Genomic DNA, 19,903 nt, shown 5'->3' on the forward strand with positions numbered 1-19,903 from the left:
ACATGTCTCTACCAACAACGCCAGCAACTCCCAAAACCTTGGCTTCCAAACTGGAGGCCCACAGTAGTTCACTCCCTCCCCTGTAGCTGGAGCAGCTGTGTGCACACCAAAAACACCATTGGTAAAACTAATCCAAATGAGCCTCTCCTTTCTTGAAGTGGAGATGACAGAATTCAGGGAGAACAAACAACAAGTATGTGACACTGTCCACTGTCCAGACACTGAAGGAAGAGTTGAGACATTTCCAGGAAGAGAGTCATGCTTCATTAGAACAGTTAAGACACAATACTGACCAAATGCCACAGTCCAATGATGTCCTCCAAGAGGATCTGTGTGAAGTAAAGGTGGAGCTGCAGCCAAGAGAGAGGGACATGATGCCCTCCGTCAGCAGCATCTGACCATGCCACCAACAAAGCAGACCCATCAGCCTGGTGGAAGCCCAGATACCCCTGATCCCAGTGCAGCCTTCACCCCATCTGCCTCACAAGCCTCTCAGCCTCTTAGGGTTCACCTTGACCCTCCAACCTCCCAGCCTACCCTGACCTGCCAACCCCCCAGCCTGCCAAAGCCTACCCTGACCTGCCAACCTCCCAGCCTGCCACAGCCTACCATGCCTTGCCAAACTCCCAGCAGTCCAGCCGTTACAGCCATTATTATAAGCCATCCTTCCCTCAGCAGCCTCCACTGTATTGTACATGATGTTTCCGCCATCGTTTCCTATGACAGAAAAGAGCTTCTGGACATCAAAACAGTTATCCCTAACCTCCTTTCGATGAGGTACTTCTACTTCAATGAGTTGAAGGAGAAAGACATAGTGATTATCCCGGACCAGGCTCTAGTCCCCGACAGGCGAAGACGATGCTATAGAGGCCGGCAAGGAAAGGTTGCACCCTGATGAGACAACGGTGGAAAATTAATAAATCACCTCTACCCTCTGTTCTATTGCCAAATGTGTAATCACTGAAGAATAAACTGGACGAGCTCATTCCAAGACCATTCTATCAACGGGACATTAAGAACTGCACTATACTATGCTTCTCGGAGTCATGAATGAAAAAGAACATGGGTAATATACATCTCGCTGGTTTTTCTATGCATCGGCAGAACGGAACGGCAGAGGCCTGTAAGTTCAGTGTCACAGGTCAGGTTTTCTCCCTTGAGTTTAATACCTGAGGTTGCCACTGGAGAGCACCCAGTGACCCTCTTTGGACTTATTGGAATCACCTGCTGGATGACTATTTAGGTTCCTCTGTGGACTGGGCCAGTTGCTCAGGTCTAATGTCTTGCTCAGTGATCTCGTGTACCCTTGCTTTGTTGTTTTGCTATGAAGACCTTAAGCAAATATTCTGGATTTACCCTTTCCTCTGCCTGCTGTGTTTCTCTGCGCCTGGGTCCGAGTTCGTACTAGCATCAACGTTTCCTACCAAGCATTCCAGAGTGGCATATATCATCTTCTTGCTCTCAGGACGCAGCAATCAGACATTTGTTTCCATTTGCAAAGCTTCACCTAGGAGATGAGGAAGGTTTTTGATCACCCCATCAGTGGAAGAACGCTGCTGAAAGACTCATTGTGCTTCGGCAGGGCAGCCGGGGCATAGCTGATTACACCATTGACTTTAGGATGCTTTCCTCTGAGAGCGGATGGAATATAGAGGCACTTCACTCAGCTTCCCGGGACAGCCCTGACACTCTGGGGGAGCTTATAATTCTGGCCATCCGGATTGACAACCGGCTTTGGAAATATCGTCATGAGAGGACAGAGGGGCCCCGAGTTGGTTTCAGTGTTACGGGCCCCGCTGAGGGAATTGATTCTTCATTTGTTTCACTGCCGTATGCTGGGCCTGCTTGTCCTGTACCCTGTCGGGGTTCTCAATTTGGCTATGATTCTTCTTCATATCCTTCAGAGGAGCCGATGCAATTGGGAAGCACCAGATTTTCCGCTCTGGAGAGTCAGATACAGTCTCCTGCGGCCAATACGGTACGCACCTTGCATCCTGCCAACCTGTGGTGTGACAATGGATAGTTGGACATTCCTGCTTTCATAGACTCTGGGGCCACCGGCTGTTTTCTCGATCGCACATTAGCTCGCCAACAGAGGCTGCCACTCACTAAGCTGGACACTCCGATGTCGTTCACTGCGCTGGATGGTCAACCCCTAGGGTCTGGGACGGTGAAGCAACTCACGATGCCTATTCAACTACGAGTTCTGGATGTTCTGGATGACCATGTGGAGCTTATCTAGTTACATCTGGTGGACTCTCCTGAGCTTCCCCTTCCCCTGCTTCCCCTGCCTTCGGGAAGAGTTCTGGGATGGAATACTTCATGCCAGTTCATCTGCCAGCAACTCTCTCCAAATTTACGGTCCTGCTCGTCTCGATCCTCCTGTTCCTCTGGCTGGGAATGACAAGCCTGATCTTTCCCGCGTACCTTGGGATTACTGGGATTTGGGTGAGGTCTTCAGCAAACAAAGTGCCAGCAAACTACCTCCTCACAGGCCCTACGATTGTGCCATCAACCTCCTGTCTGGTACACTCCTCCTAGAGGAGGGCTGTATTCTCTCTCAGGTCGAGAGACTGCAGCCATGAACAGTAATATTAAAGAGGCACTGGCGGCTGATTTTATTCGGCCGTCCACTTCACCAGGGTTTTTTGGGAAGAAGATGGGGGAAGAAGGATGGGGGATTACGTCGCTGTATTTATTACCAGGGTTTAAATAACATTACCATTAATGACCGTTATCCCCTTACTCTTATGTCATCAGCTTTGGGAGACTCCACGGATCTACGGTTTTCTCTAAATTGGATTCACAGAACGCGTACAATCTGGTGCGCATCATCAGACAGAGAGACAGGTGGAAGACAGTGTTCAACACTTCTAATGGACATTATGAGTACCAGCTCCAGCTGTTTTCCAAGCCCTGGTTAATGATGTGCTGTGTGACTTCCTTCACCAGTTCGTGTTTGTGTACCTGGACGACATCTCATCTTCTCCAAGTTCATGGTTGAACATGTCCAATATGTCTGCCAGGTTCTTCAAAGACTCCTCGCTCATCACTTGTTCGTGAAGGCAGAAAAGTGTGAGTTTCACATTCCTCAGATCTTCCTGGGGTACATCGTGTCTCAGGGCTGTGTACTGATTGACTCCCGAAAGGGAGGAGCGGTGGTAAACTGGCCGCAACCCAGCATGGTCAAACAAGTTTAGCGTTTTATGGGTTTTGCTCATTTCTACCAGGAATTTGTAAGAAACTTTAGTGCTGTGGCAGCGCCATTGACAACACTCACCAAGGGCTCGGCTGGGCATGTATGCTGGATCCCTGCTGCTGAGAAGGCATTCCAAGACCAGAAATGTCGGTTTTCTTCTGTACCCATTCTCGTTTATGCGGATCCTTCTCTTCCTGTCGTGGTAGAGGTGGATGCCTCTGACGTTGGCGGGGGGGGGGTGTTCTGTCTCAGTGCTCGGCGAAAGACCAAAAGCTTCATCCCTGTGCCTTCTTCTCCTGGCGTCTCACTCCAGCGGAGAGGAAATATGATGTCGGCAATCGGGAGCTTCTTGCAGTCAAACTGGCTTCGGAGAAGTGGCGGCACTGGTTGGAGGGCTCGGAACATCCCTTTACGGTTTGGAATGACCACAAGAACCTGGCCTACATCCAGGAGGCTAAACGCTTCAACCCCCGACAGGCTTGTGGGCTCTCTTCTTCACTCGGTTCAGATTCACGTTATCTTATCGTCCGGGGTTTAAGAACGTGAAGCCGGATGCTCTTTCTAGCCCGCCGCTTGAATTCATCATCCCCAGGTCTCTCATCCTCGCACTGGTCTCATGGGGTATAGAGACAGTAGTGAGGGAGGTGCAAGGTAGGGAGGCAGTTCCAGACGAATGTCCACCTAACAGACTTTTGGTTCCTCTTGGGGCACGGTCCAAGGTACTTCAGTGGGCTCACTCGTCGCATCTCACCTCTCATCTGGGAGGGCAGCGAACGCTACAGTTTTTGAGCGAAGGCAGACACTCGCACCTTTGTGGCTGCCTGTCCGACATGCGCCCGGAACAAGACTCCTCGTCAGCAGCCTGTGGGGCTTCTTCATCCACTGCCAACACCTTCTCGACCCTGGTCCCATCTCTCTGTGGATTTCATCACGGGCCTTCCATCCTCAGAGGGACACACTGCCATCCTGGTCATTGTGGACCGCTTTTCCAAGGTGGCACATTTCATTTCGATGCCTAAGCTTTCATCTGCCCATGACACTGCTCAGCTAGTCATTCAGCATGTTTTCCACCTTTACGGACTTCCTCTGGATTTCCTCTCCGACTCTCCAACTGGGGCCCCCAGTTAGCATTCAGATTTTGGAGGGTATTCTGTACTCTTCTGGGGTCATCAGCCAGTCTGTCCTCGGGTTATCACGGGTTATCACCCTCAGTACAACAGCACCTTCCCTGGGTGGAGTATACACACAACACTCTCCAGTGTTCCTCCACTGGCCTGTCACCATTCCAGGTGTTGTACGGTTACCAGCCCTCCCTGTTTCCAGATCAGGAGATTGAAGTGATGGTTCCTTCCGCTCACCTTCTCATCTCTCGTTTCCGCCGGACCTGGAAGAGGGCTCGGTCAGCGCTCCTGAGGTCCTCAGCTTGGGTTCCACAACAGGCTAACCGTCAATGCCACCCAAGAGCCCTCCTGCATCCAGGCCTGATGGTCTGGTTGTCTACTAGGGATATGCCTCTACGTGTGGAATCTAGGAAGTTGGCTCCCCGGTATGTTGGGCCTTTCAATGTTCTACGGCGCATCAATCCAGTGGCCTATCGTCTTTATCTTCCCCGGTCCATGAAGGTTCATCCCACCTTCCACATCTCCAGACTCAAGCCTGTGGTGTTCAGTCCTCTGGTTCCGGCCACTCCGCCTCCACCTCCGCCTCGCATGATAGCAGGACAGCCAGCCTACACGGTGTGACGTATCCTCTCCAGTCGTCAGTTCCGGCGAGAGACTCATTATCTGATGGACTGGGAGGGTTACGGGACTGAGAAACATTCCTGGGTTCCAGCCCGGGACATTTTGTACCACAGCCCTGGACATTTTGTACCACGGACTCATTCGGGACTCCTGTCGACGTTCAGCTACCCCTGGTGGAACGTCGCTAGCCATTCCTTGAGGGGGGGGGGGGGGGTCCTGTCACAGGTCAGGTGTCCCTTGAGTGTACTACCTGAGATTGCCACTCGACAGCACCCATGGGTTACTTCTAGTATCCAGGTGGCCCTGATTGGGCTTATTGGGATCACCTGCTGGATGACTATTTAGGGTCCTCTGTGGACTGGGCCATTTGCTCAGGACTCATGTCTTGTTCAGTGTTCTCGTGTGCCCTTGCTTTGATGTTTTGCTATGAAGACCTTAAGTAAATATTCTGGATTTACCCTTACCTCTGCCTGCTGTGTTTCTCAGCGCCTGGGTCCGAGTTCGTACCAGCATTAATGTCACACAGAGGGGGTGGTGTGTGCCACGTTGTTAACAACAGCTGGTGCGCAATTTCTAATATTAAGGAAGTCACATGGTTCTGCTTGCCTGAGTTAGAATACCTCATGATAAGCTGTAGACCATACTATTTACCAAGAGAGTTTTCATCTGTATTTTTCGGAGCAGTCTATTTACCAAGTCTAATTACCACCACAAACCGATACTGGCACTAAGACGACACTCAACGAGCTGTACAGGGCCATAACCAAACAAGAAAATGCTCATCCAGAGGAGGTGCTCCTAGTGATTTTAACTAAGGGAAACTGAAATTAGTTTTACTTACAAGCAAAAACTCAAACAGGAAGCACCAGTGATGCGCTCAATATGGAAGTGGTCCGATGAAGCGGATGCTAAGCTGCAGGACTGTTTCGCTAGCACAGACTGGAATATGTTCCAGGATTCATCCGATGGCATTGAAGAGTCTACCATATCAGTCACTGGCTTCATTAATAAGTGCATTGACAACGTTGTCCCCACAGTGACCTTAAGGATACATCCCAACCAGAAGCCATGGATTACAGGCAACATCTACATTGAGCTAAAGGCAAGAACTGCCGCTTTCAACGAGCAGGACATTAATGTGGACATTAAAAAGAAATCCTGCTACACCCTCTGACGAATCATCAAACAGGCAATGCATCAATACAGGACAAAGATCGAATCCTACTACACCAGCTCTGACGTTCATTGGATGAGGCAGGGCTTGCAAGTTATCAAGGATTACAAAGGGAAACCAAAGTCCAGAGCTGCCATGTGACTCGAGGGTACCAGACGAGCTAAATGCATTGCTCGCTTCGAGGCAAGCAACACGGAACATTGCGTGAGCGCACCAGCTGTTCCGGACAACAGTGTGATCATGCTCTCCATTGCCGATGTGAGTAAGACTTTTAAACAGGTTAGGAATGGGCCAAAATTCACCCAACTTATTGTGGGAAGCTTGTGGAAGGCTACCCGGAATGTTTGACCCAAGTTAAACAATTTAAAGGCAATGCTACCAAATACTAATTGAGTGTATGTAAACACTGGGAATGTGATGAAAGAAATAAAAGCTGAAATAAATAATTCTCTCTACTATTATTCTGACATTTCACATTCTTAAAATAAAGTGGTGATCCTAACTGACCTCAGGGATTGTGAAAAACTGAGTTGACATGTATTTGGCTAAGGTGTATGTAAACTTCTGACATCAACTGTTTGACAGTTAATAGAGTCACTGAAACTCTTTACAAGGAGTTGCATTCAGTTTTGGAATTGGTGGCCAGTAATAAATTGGTTCTGAACATTTCTAAAAGCAAGAGCATTGTTTTTGTTAAAAATCATTCCTTAAGCTCTTGACCTCAGCTGAATCTGATAATGAATGATGTGTCTGTTGATCAAGACTAAATTAGTTGGTGTTACCTTAGATTGTAAACTGTCATGGTTTTAAAAGAAACATTCATGTGTTAAATTCCAAATGGTTTGCATAGTGAACTTACGCACAGTTCTGACACACACACACACCCTAACAGACATGCCAGCAGGGGTCTTTTTAAATCCAGAACAAATTCAAACCCAAATCCAGAACAAATTGAAGAAAGCGTACAGTATTATATAGAACAATTATTGCATGGAACTCCTTCTATTGCTCAATAGAATAGCAAACCTGGTTTAAAAAAAACAGATAAAGCAACACCTCACAACGCCTCTCCCCTGTTTGACCAAAATATTTTGTTTGTATTTATTGATATGTACAGTTGGCTATGTGTGTGACAGTTTTTAAATAACAGTAGTTTAAACCTTGAGCAGTTATTGTCTATTAATGTTCTGTATTATGTAATGTTTCATGTTCTGTGTACACCCCAGAAAGAGTAACTGCGGCTTTCGCAACGGCTAATGGGGAACCTAATGGGGAACCTAATAAAATACCAAATAATGAATTCACTTCAGTTGACTGATTTCCTTATATGAACTGTAACTCAGTAAAATCTTTGAAATTGTTGCATGTTGCTTTTATATTTTATTTCAATATATATACAGTACCAGTCAAAAGTTTGGACACATCTACTCATTTCAAGGTCTTTCTTTATTTTGACTATTTTCTACCTTGTAATATAGTAGTGGAGACATCAAAACCATGAAATAACACATATGGAATCATGCATTAACCAAAAAACTGTTAAACACATTCTTCAAAGTAGCCACACTGTCACGTTCTGACCTTTATTTCCTTTGTTTTGTCATTATTTAGTATGGTCAGGGCGTGAGTTGGGGTGGGCAGTCTATGTTTGTTTTTCTATGATTTGGGTATGTCTATGTTGATGGCTTGTTTCAGCGCAGCTCGCATTAGCTTCACGGTTGTTATTTTGTTTACTGTTTTTGTATAGGGTTTCAGTGTTCAGTGTTTTCTGTATTAAAATTAATGATGAACACATACCACGCTGCATTTTGGTCCTCCGATCCATCTCGCCTCTCCTCTTCAGATGAAGAGGAGGACAACCGTGACAGAATCACCCACCACAACAGGACCAAGCGGCATGGTAAACAGCAGCTGCAGCAAAAGCAGCAGCAGGAGAAGGAACAGAGGCAGCAGCAGCAGGAACAGCAACAGCGAGGTCAGGATTTCGGGACATGGGAGCAGAATCTGGACTACACAACTTGGGAGGAGATCGACAGGTGGGCGGTCGACCCAGGGAGAGTGCCGGAGCCCGCCTGGGATTCGATGGAGCAGTGCAAGGAAGGTTACAGGAGAATGAGGTTGGCGAAGTCAGCACGGCAGTGCGACAGGTACGAGAGGCAGCCCCAAAAAAATGTTTGGGGGGGGGCAGACAAGGTGTGGTACTAAGCCAGGTAGCAGACCTGAGCTCACTCCTCGTGCTTATTATAAGCAGCGCATTACTGGTCAGGCACCGTGTTATGCAGTTAAGCGCACGGTGTCGCCAATACGTGCCCATAGCCCGGTGCGCTATAGGGCAGCCCCCCGAAAGTGCCATGCGAGTGTGGGCATCGAGCCAGGGCGTATAGTGCCTGCTCAGCGGGTCTGGTTGCCGGTACGCAGTTTTGGTCCAGGGTATCCTGCGCCGGCTCTGCGTGCTGTGTCTCCGGGGTGCTGGGAGGGCGCAGTGCGTCCTCTGCCTGCGCTCCGCTCGTGCCGGGCAAATGTGGGAGTGGAGCCTAAGGGAGAGGTGCGTGTAGTAAGCACAAGATCTCCCGTGCTTACCCACAGCCCGGTTCAACCTGTGCCTGCACTCTGGAGGGTCCGGGCTAGAGTAGTTGTCCAGCCTGGTGAAGTGGTGCCAAGGTTGCGCACCAGAGCTCCAGTGCTCCCCCACAGCCCGGTCCTTCAGGTGCCTCCTCCTAACACCAAGCCTCCTAAAGGTCTCCCCAGCCAGGTGGTTCCTGTGGCAGCCCCACGCACCAGGCTGTCTCTCTGTCTCCTCCCTGCAGGTGGTCCCACCTGTCCGGCGCTGCTGCCGGAGTCTCCCGCCTGTCCGGCGCTGCTGCCGGAGTCTCCCGCCTGTCCGGCGCTGCTGCCGGAGTCTCCCTCCTGTCCGGCGCTGCTGCCGGAGTCTCCCGCCTGTCCGGCGCTGCTGCCGGAGTCTCCCGCCTGTCTGGCGCTGCTGCCGGAGTCTGAGGCGCCAGAGCCCCTCAGCCCAGAGGCGCCAGAGCCCCTGCCCCTCTGTCCCGAGCTTCTGCCCCTCTGTCCCGAGCTTCTGCCCCTCTGTCCAGAGCTTCCGCCCCTCTGTCCAGAGCTTCCGCCCCTCTGTCCAGTGGGGTCATTGAGAAGGGTGGCCATGGTTAGAAAGCCACGGAGGCGGACAATAAGGCGGATTAAGACTATTGTGAATTGGGGTCCGCGTCCCGCGCCAGAGCCGCCACCGCGGACAGACGCCCACCCAGACCCTCCCCTATAGGTTAAGGTTTTGCTGCCGGAGTCCGCACCTTTGGGGGAGGGGGGGGGGGGGGTACTGTCACGTTTGGACCTTTATTTCCTTTGTTTTGTCATTATTTAGTATGGTCAGGGCGTGAGTTGGGGTGGGCAGTCTATGTTTATTTTTCTATGAATTGGGTATGTCTATGTTGATGGCTTGTTTCAGCGCAGCTCGCATTAGCTTCACGGTTGTTATTTTGTTTACTGTTTTTGTATAGGGTTTCAGTGTTCAGTGTTTTCTGTATTAAAATTAATGATGAACACATACCACGCTGCATTTTGGTCCTCCGATCCATCTCGCCTCTCCTCTTCAGATGAAGAGGAGGACAACCGTGACACACCCTTTGCCTTGATGACAGCTTTGCACACTCTTGGCATTCTCTCAACCAGATTCATGAGGTAGTCACCTGGAATACATTTCAATTAACATGTGTGCCTTGTTAAAAGTTAATTTGTGGAATTTGTTTCCTTCTTAATGCGTTTGAGCCAATCAGTAGTGATGTGACAACGTAGGGGTGGTATACAGAAGATAGCCCTATTTGGTAAAAGACCAAGTCCATATTATGGCAAGAACAGCTCAAATAAGCAAAGAGAAATGACAGTCCATCATTACTTTAAGACATGAAGGTCAGTCATTCCGGAAAATAATCCATTTTAGAATAAGGCTGTTACATAACAAAATGTGGAAACAGTCAAGGGGTCTGAAATCTTTCCGAATACACTGTATATGAAAGGAGATCATTAACTGTTAGTTCTTAGAATATCCAGGGCTTGTACTCCTATACCTCAGGTATGAAGACCAGAAACTAGATTTTCTTATCAACATCAAAGGTTAAGACATAATAATACTTCTAGAAATATGGAGCCGTGGTGATAAAACTCGACACATTCCTGAGTGACAATGTTTTATATATACTGTAGGTACAGTGTATGCTTCTCCCTCAGATTCATCTTACTATGATCTTACTATGATGGCGCCGGAGAGAATGGCTGCTGTTTTATGGTCTCCTAATCAATTGTGCTATTGTGTTTGTTATTTGGAACTTATTTTTGTACATAATGTTTCTGACACCATCTCTTATGACCAAAAATAGCTTCTAGAAATCTATTTTTTCTTTAATGAGTTGGACGAGAGGGATTTACTCCAGACACCAGACAAGGCCCTCATCCTCGTCATTCGTAGGAGAAAGAGAAGGACACATTGAGGAAGAAGGTCAAGGTGCCTTGTAAGGATCCGGGGGAGAGTGGGTAATTTGCCTTTACCATCGGTCCTATTGGCCAACGTTCAATCATTGAAAAATAAAATAGACAAACTACAAGCCCGTATATCCTACCAACGGGACATTAAAAACTGTAATATCTTATGTTTCACAGAGTCGTGGCTGAACGACGACATGAATAACATACAGCTGGCGGGTTATACACTGTATCGGCAGGAGAGAACAGTAGCCTCTGGTAAGACAAGGAGTGGCGGTTTATGTATATTTGTAATCAACAGCTGGTGCATGGCATCTAAGGAAGTCTCAAGGTTTTGCTCGACTGAAGTAGAGTATCTCACGATAAGCTGTAGACCACACAATTTACCAAGAGCGTTTTCATCTATATTCTTCGTAGCTGTCTATTTACCTCCACAAACCGATGCTGGACCACAATCAATGAGCTTTATACGGCCATAAGCAAACAGGAAAATGCTCATCCAGAGGAGGCGCTCCTAGTGGCTGGGGACTTTTCCCCATAGGGCGACACACAATTGGCCCAACGTCGTTTGGCCGGTGTAGGCCGTCATTGTAAATAAGAATTTGTTCTTAACTGACTTGCCTAGTTAAATAAAGGTTAAATAAAACATTTATTAAAATAATGCAGGGAAACTTAAATCCGTTTTACATCATTTCTACCAGCATGTTAAATGTGCAACCAGAGGGAAAAAATCTCAAGACCACCTTTACTCCACACACAGAGACACATTCAAAGCTCTCCCTCGCCCTCCATTTGGCAAATCTGACCATAATTATATCCTCCTGATTCCTGCCTACAAGCAAAAACTAAAACAGGGAGCACCAGTGACTCAGTCAATTAAAAAGTGCTCAGATGAAGCAGATGCTAAGCTACAGGACTGTTTTGCTAGCACAGACTGTAATATGTTCCGTGATTCTTCTGATGGCATTGAGGAGTACACCACATCAGTCACTGGTGTGGTGTTGTCCCCACAATGACTGTACGTACATACCCCAACCAGAGCCATGGATTACAGGCAACATCCGCACTGAGCTAAAGGGTAGAGCTGCCGCTTTCAAGGAGCAGGACTCTAACCCAACGAACCATCAAACAGGCAAAGCGTCAATACAGGAATTAGATCGAATCGTACTATACCGGCTGCGACGGGAAGCACAGCTGCGATCTGCCCACCAGACGAGCTAAATTACTTCTATGCTCGCTTCGAGGCAAGTAACACTGAAACATGCATGAGAGCATCAGCTGTTCCGGACGACTGTGATCACGCTCTCCGTAGCCGATGTGAGTAAGACCTTTAAACAGGTCAACATTCACAAGGCCACAGGGCCAGACGGATCACCAGGACATGTTCACCGAGCATGCACTGACCAACTGGCAAGTGTCTTCACTGACATTTTCAACCTCTCCCTGCGTGAGTCTGTCATACCGACATGTTTCAAGCTGACCAGCATAGTCCTTGTGCCCAAGAACACCAAGGTAACATGCCAAAAAGACTACTGACCCGTAGCATGCATGTCTGTAGCAATGAAGTGCTTTGAAAAGCTGGTCATAGCCCACAACAAACACCATTATCCAAGAAACCCTAGACCCACTCCAATTTGCATACCGCCCCAACAGATCCACAGATGATGCATCTCTATTGCACTCCTCACTGTCCGTTCCCACTTGGACAAAAGGAACACCTATGTGAGATTGCTATTAATTGACTACAGCTCAGCGTTCAACACCATCGTGCCCTCAAAGCTCATCACAGGCTAAGGACCCTAGGGCTAAACACCTCCCTCTGCAACTGGATCCTGGACTTCCTGACGGGCCTCCCCCAGGTGGTAAGGGTAGATAACAACACATCGCCACGTTGATCCTCAACACGGGGGCCCCTCAGAGGTGCATGCTCAGTCCCCTGTACTCCCTGTTCACATCACCGGGGCCAGGCGGTATCAGAGGAAGGCCCTAAAAATTGTCAAAGACTCCAGCCACCCTAGTCATAGACTATTCTCTTTGCTACCTCACGGCAAGCGGTACCGGAGAGCCAAGTCTAGGTCCAAAAGACTTTTCAACAGCTTCTACCCCCAAGCCATAATACTCTTGAACAGCTAATCAAATGGCTACCCTGACTATTTGTGTTCCCCCCCAACCACTTTTTTTGCTAATCTCTGTTTATCATATATGCATAGTCACTTTAACTATACATTCATGTACATACTACCTCAATTGGCCCGATCAACCAGTGTCCCTGCACACTGGCTAACCGGGATATCTGCATTGTGTCCCGCCACCCATCACCCACCAATCCCTCTTTTACGCTACTGCTACTCTCTGTTTTTCATATATGCGTAGTCACTTTAACCATATCTACATGTACATACTACCTCAATCAGCCTGACTAGCCGGTGCCTGTATGTAGCCTCACTACTGTTATTGCCTCGCTACTGTCATTTTTCACTGTCTTTTTACTGTTGTTTTTTTTTCTTTACTTACCTATTGTTCACCGAATACCTTTTTTGCACTGTTGGTTAGAGCCTGTAAGTAAGCATTTCACTGTAAGGTCTACACCTGTTGTATTTGGCGCATGTGACAAATAAACTCTGATTTGATTTGAGTTTCAGTAATAGAAATAGCCCTGACCATGTAGTGAACAAAAATAGAAACGAGTTAGTGCATCTCTGTCCAGCCTTAGGCCTGTATTTTCTTAATGCCAGAATTAGAGGGGATTCTTTGGGAATATTCACCTGCTTCTCAGCTCTTTGGACCAGTGTTGTTGACTATAAGATCTTAGACCCCTCCTCCATTAGTGCATTCACTGTCAGACCACAGACACCATTATCTAACCACTGTCAGATTAATGTATTTTTTAAATGACCTCCACCCAAAGACCACACAAACAGGCCTTTACACTGAGTCATGTAAACAAAACCTATTTATGGGTCCCTGACAGTGCAATACACTTCAACACAGCATTGCACTGCCCAGAAATACATCCTGTATCAATGATTTATTTTCACGTACATTCAGCCCAAAACTCCCTGACATAAATTTGGCTGTGAATAAATTAAATGAGATCTATCATACAGCAAAACAAAATTATGCAGAAGAAAAAACAGTTCTAATTAGAAACCTCAAAAAGAAAAATGGTTTGATGCTGAATATAATCTTGGACAATTTTTTTTTAGATCTTTATCAAATAGAAAACATCACCAATCACAAGATAGAGACATTCGGCAACAATATTGTGACACAATGAAAGATCAGGAAACAAAACCTAAGATGGAAGAAACTGAAGCATTTTGAGAACACTCTGAAAGAGATGGAAGACTCCATTGATGGATATCAGTTGTTGGAGAAATGGAATGGTCTAAATGGAGAACAGAGGACGGACCTAGCTTTCAAAATGGCAACATTTGGAAAGATCATTTTGAAAGGCTCTATGGAATAATAGCATCAGAAGACCTTAGCTTAAATCAAAGAAATAGGCAAGAAAACCAATTAAAAGCAACCAGAACCCAATTGGCTACCAAATTACACAGGATGAACTTTCAAAGAAAATACAAAGTCTTAAACCTGGAAAGGCATGTGGCCCTGACAGAGCAGGAGACACTCCTACAAATGAGGAAACACCATATAAAATCTACATACAGAATTATGCATAATTATCCTAAATATCCAAAGAAAGTACCAAATAACACATGCAGAGAGTAACTCAGAAAATGACCTTTAATTGTAAATATAAAGAAAAGGACACTTACATTTTGGCACCATATGAACTTAAGCCCCAAAACATCTTTACAATTAAAAACAATGGAAACCCAAGAGCTGAAACCTGAAAAGAGTCCCCTATGTCATCTGTTAAAAACACACAAAAAACTATTATCCAAACACACAGGGAAATCATTCAAATTGTTACAGAAATGAAAACCTTCTATTTGACAAATTGGGAAAATGAAACAAGAACACAGAAAAAACAAAATTGCTATTTGGACCTCAAAAGACAATACAAATTGGCAGAATATCTCTACACTGTCAGATATACAAAACAGAGACAGATCCTGACCAAATACAGGCTCAGAAACCACCAACTGGCTATAGAAAAAGGGAGACACAAAAAGACATGGCTACCCCAAGAGGTGTGTCTATGTGGTCACTGTACGACAGGGGAAGTAGAGACAAAGATGTACTTTTTCCTCTACGGTGAGAAATACTCCCAAATAAGATAATATTTTTTCAAGAAAATATCCCAATCAATTCTCAACTTCTTTGCATTTACAAATGACAAAAAGCTGGGAGTTATTCTGGGTGAGGGAGGAACTGCAAATATGACTGCCAGATATGTACAGTTGAAGTCGGAAGTTGACATACACCTTAGCCATATACATGTGAACTCAGTTTTTCACAATTCCTGACATTTAATCCAATTAAAAAGTATCTGTCTTAGGTCAGTTAGGATCACCACTTTATTTTAAGAATGTGAAATGTCAGAATAATAGTAGAGAGAATGATTTATTTCAGCTGTTATTTCTTTCATCACATTCCCAGTGGGTCAGAAGTTTACATACACTCAATTAGTATTTGGGAGCATTGCCTTTAAATTGTTAAGCTTGGGTTAAACGTTTTGGGTAGCCTTCCACAAGCTTCCCACAATAAGTTGGTTGAATTTCAGCCCATTCCCCCTGACAGAGCTGGTGTAACTGAGTCAGGTTTGTAGGCCTCCTTGCTCGCACATGCTTTTCAGCTCTGCCCACAAACGTTCTATAGGATTGACATCAGGGCTTTGTGATGGCCACCCCAATACCTTGACTTTGTTGTCCTTAAACCATTTTGCCACAACTTTGGAAGTATGCTTGGGGTCATTGTCCAGTTGGAAGACCCATTTGCGACCAAGCTTTAACTTCCTGACTGATGTCTTGAGATGTTGCTTCAATATATCCCCATAATTTTCTATCCTCATGAAGCCATCTATTTTGTGTAGTGCACCAGACCCTCCTGCAGCAAAGCACCCCCACAACATGATGCTGCCACCCTCATGCTTCACGGTTGGGATGGTGTTCTTCGGCTTGCAAGCATCCCCCTTTTTCCTCCAAAGTTAACGGTGGTCATTATGGCCAAACAGTTCGAATTTTGTTTCATCAGACCAGAGGACATTTCTCCAAAAGGTACGATCTTTGTCCCCATCTGCAGTATGCCTGAGCGGTATGACAACTGCGTGGTCCCATGGTGTTCATACTTGCGTACTATTGTTTGTACAGATGAACGTGGTACCTTCAGGCGTTTGGAAATTGCTCCCAAGGATAAACCAGACTTGTGGAGGTCTACAATCTTTTTTCTGAGGTCTTTTCTGATTTCTTTTGATTTTCCCATGATGTCAAGCAAAGAAAATCAAATCCAAATCAAATCTATAGGAAATCTATAGAGGCACTGAGTTTGAAGGTAGGCCTTGAAATACATCCACAGGTACACTTCCAATTGTCTCAAATGATGTCAATTAGCCTATCAGAAGCTTCTAAAGCCATTACATAATTTTCTGGAATTTTCCAAGCTGTTTAAAGGCGCAGAAAACGTCTGACCCACTGGAATTGTGATACAGTGAATTATAAGTGAAATAATCTGTCTGTAAACAATTGTTGGAAAAATGACTTGTGTCATGCACAAAGTAGATGTCCTAACCGACTTGCCAAAACTATAGTTTGTTAACAAGAAATGTGTGGAGTGGTTGAAAAACTAGATTTAATGACTTCAACCTAAGTGTATGTAAACTTCCGACTTCAACTGTATATGGTTCCCATAGGGACATCCCATGACAATGAATTCCTTGAAGTATTTACATTGTAAATAACTAACAGTAATACATAGTGTAACCATCATCTATGTACCTTTGTTGTTTATTTATTACCCATTTATTCTTTTTCTATTGATAATAGTTTTTATTTTGAATTTACATTTATCGACCGAAGATTCCACAATACAACAGCAGTAGTATTGTACCTGTAAACATGATTATATGTACTAGTGTTATTACTACTGAAATGAACTGGATTTCATTATCCTCTTGCAATGTACTGGGTTTACTGATAGAGGGAGAGAGTAGAGAGAGAGGTATAGAGGAAGAGAGTAGAGGGAGAGAGAGAAAAAGAGAGAGAGAGTAGAGAGTGAGAGTAAAGAGAGAGAGAGAGAGAGAGTAGAGCGGGAGAGAGAGAGGTATAGAGGAAGAGAGTAGAGGGAGAGAGAGAAAAAGAGAGAGAGGGTAGAGAGTGAGAGTAAAGAGAGAGAGAGACAGAGTAGAGCGGGAGAGAGAGAGGTATAGAGGAAGAGAGTAGAGAGAGAGAGAGAAAAAGAGAGAGAGAGTAGAGCGGGAGAGAGAGAGGTATAGAGGAAGAGAGTAGAGGGAGAGAGAGAAAAAGAGAGAGAGAGTAGAGCGGGAGAGAGAGAGGTATAGAGGAAGAGAGTAGAGGGAGAGAGAGAAAGAGAGAGAGAGTAGAGAGTGAGAGTAAAGAGAGAGAGAGAGAGTAGAGAGTAGAGCGGGAGAGAGAGAGGTATAGAGGAAGAGAGTAGAGGGAGAGAGAGAAAAAGAGAGAGAGGGTAGAGAGTGAGAGTAAAGAGAGAGAGAGAGAGTAGAGCGGGAGAGAGAGAGAAAGAAAGAGAGACAGAGAAAGGACTCGGAGACTAGGGCCTTAACAGAATAGACCCACTAGCCCTATTAATCTGTCATCGGGAAGGATGGAGCAGGATTCTTAACCAGCAGCCGCACGCCTCCTAATTAATTTGGGGATCCAGCTGATCGACGTTCATCAGCTGAGACAACAGGAAGTGAATGGGGTTGGAGTGTTTTCGAGACAGGGGTTAAGACACAGATGGTTCCATGTTGCTTTTATAGTCACTGCTTTTGTTTTAGAAAGAGTAGTGCACTATGTAGGGAATAGGGTGCAATGGCAGGGAGAGCTGCTCTGCTGTCACTGGGCTGGGTGATGGATAGACTTAAGGACTTCAGGAGGAGGAAAGGACAGTGGAAGGGATGGAGATAACTCACGCAGCCAATCTATAGCTAGCTACTGTGTCCTGTCCTGATTAGCACAGCACAGCAGAGGACAGGACAGTCTGTGGCTATTTAGTCAGTGTCCTTCTGCAGACAGACGTGGACACAAAGCCTAAAGAGTGATGATGTCTCTCTCTTAATCTCTCTCTCTCTCTCTCTCCCTCTTTCTCTACATGAATATGAACTCGGACAGAGAAGACACTGCAGAGCCCACTAGATGAGGTGGAAAGGGGTGACGGGTGAGGCAGTAAGAGGAGTGATGGGTGGGGCAGTAAGAGGGTTGATGGATGGCAGTAAGAGGGGTGATGGGTGGAGCAGTAAGAGGGGTGATGGATGGCAGTAAGAGGGGTGATGGGTGGAGCAGTAAGAGGGGTGATGGATGGCAGTAAGAGGGGTGATGGGTGGAGCAGTAAGAGGGGTGATGGGTGGGGCAGTAAGAGGGTTGATGGATGGCAGTAAGAGGGGTGATGGGTGGAGCAGTAAGAGGGTTGATGGATGGCAGTAAGAGGGGTGATGGGTGGGGAAGTAAGAGGGTTGATGGATGGCAGTAAGAGGGGTGATGGGTGGAGCAGTAAGAGGGTTGATGGATGGCAGTAAGAGGGGTGATGGGTGGGGAAGTAAGAGGGTTGATGGATGGCAGTAAGAGGGGTGATGGGTGGAGCAGTAAGAGGGGTGATGGGTGGGGCAGTAAGAGGGTTGATGGATGGCAGTAAGAGGGGTGATGGGTGGGGAAGTAAGAGGGTTGATGGATGGCAGTAAGAGGGGTGATGGGTGGAGCAGTAAGAGGGGTGATGGGTGGGGCAGTAAGAGGGTTGATGGATGGCAGTAAGAGGGGTGATGGGTGGAGCAGTAAGAGAGTTGATGGATGGCAGTAAGAGGGGTGATGGGTGGAGCAGTAAGAGGGGTGATGGGTGGGGAAGTAAGAGGGTTGATGGATGGCAGTAAGAGGGGTGATGGGTGGAGCAGTAAGAGGGGTGATGGGTGGGGCAGTAAGAGGGTTGATGGATGGCAGTAAGAGGGGTGATGGGTGGAGCAGTAAGAGAGTTGATGGATGGCAGTAAGAGGGGTGATGGGTGGAGCAGTAAGAGGGGTGATGGGTGGGGAAGTAAGAGGGGAGATGGATGGCAGTAAGAGGGGTGATGGGTGGGGCAGTAAGAGGGGTGATGGGTGGAGCAATAAGAGGGTTGATGGGTAGGGCAGTAATAGGGGTGATGGGTGAGGCAGTAAGATGGGGGATGGATGGGGCAGTAAGAGGGGTGATGGGTGGGAGGGTAAGAGGGTTGATGGATGGGGCAGTAAGAGGGGTGATGGGTGGGAGGGTAAGAGGGTTGATGGATAGGGCAGTAAGAGTGTTAATGGGTGGGGCAGTAAGAGGGTTGATGGATTGGGCAGTAAGAGTGTTAATGGGTGCGGCAGTAAGAGTGTTAATGGGTGGTGCAGTAAGAGGGTTGACGGGTGGGGCAGTAAGAGGGTTGATGGGTGGGGCAGTAAGAGGGTTGACGGGTGAGGCAGTAAGAGGGTTGATGGGTGGGGCAGTAAGAGTGTTAATGGATGGGGCAGTAAGAGGGTTGACGGGTGAGGCAGTAAGAGGGTTGACGGGTGGGGCAGTAAGAGGGTTGACAGGTGGGGCATTAAGAGGGTTGACAGGTGGGGCAGTAAGAGGGTTAACGGGTGGGGCAGTAAGAGGGTTGACGGGTGGGGCATTAAGAGGGTTGACGGGTGGGGCAGTAAGAGGGTTGACGGGTGGGGCATTAAGAGGGTTGACGGGTGGGGCAGTAAGAGGGTTAATGGGTGGGGCAGTAAGAGGGTTGATGGGTGAAGCAGTAATTAGGATGATTGGTGGGGAAGTAGGACTGTGTTGGTGTCTGTAGTGTGAGTCAGTGGGCAGAGCCCTGGGTACAGTGGTACAGTGTGTCGTGTGATGGCGTGGTCGACTAAGCTGCGCCCTGAACGGTCTGCGAGCGGGATTAGTGGGTGACATAAAAGGCTGAGCGCCGCCATCTGCAGCGAGCGACATGTCTTACAGTCCGAGGTGGTCATAAACCACCTCTCACCGCCAAAACATAATTCAAATAAACAGTGAGATGGCACAGCATTCTGGGTAGGAGAGTGTGAAGCGGGTTGCTTTTCATGAGCCACATGCAGGAAGACAGGACAATAGAAGCCCAGGGGGAGGGTGACTGGGGCAAAGTGGTGACCGGGGAGGCTGGGGGCGAGAGGCTGGGGGAGGCTGATGGAGA

At 47.1% G+C, this 19,903-nt stretch overlaps 1 protein-coding gene across 1 annotated transcript in view; it reads right to left on the bottom strand.

Annotated features, from left to right (window-relative positions):
- The window catches only part of slit3 (slit homolog 3 (Drosophila)), a 386,836-nt gene that overhangs the window by 146,155 nt on the left and 220,778 nt on the right, over positions 1 to 19,903 (bottom strand).

Source organism: Oncorhynchus kisutch, linkage group LG15 (assembly GCF_002021735.2).
Source record: "Oncorhynchus kisutch isolate 150728-3 linkage group LG15, Okis_V2, whole genome shotgun sequence".
Taxonomy (NCBI): domain Eukaryota; kingdom Metazoa; phylum Chordata; class Actinopteri; order Salmoniformes; family Salmonidae; genus Oncorhynchus; species Oncorhynchus kisutch.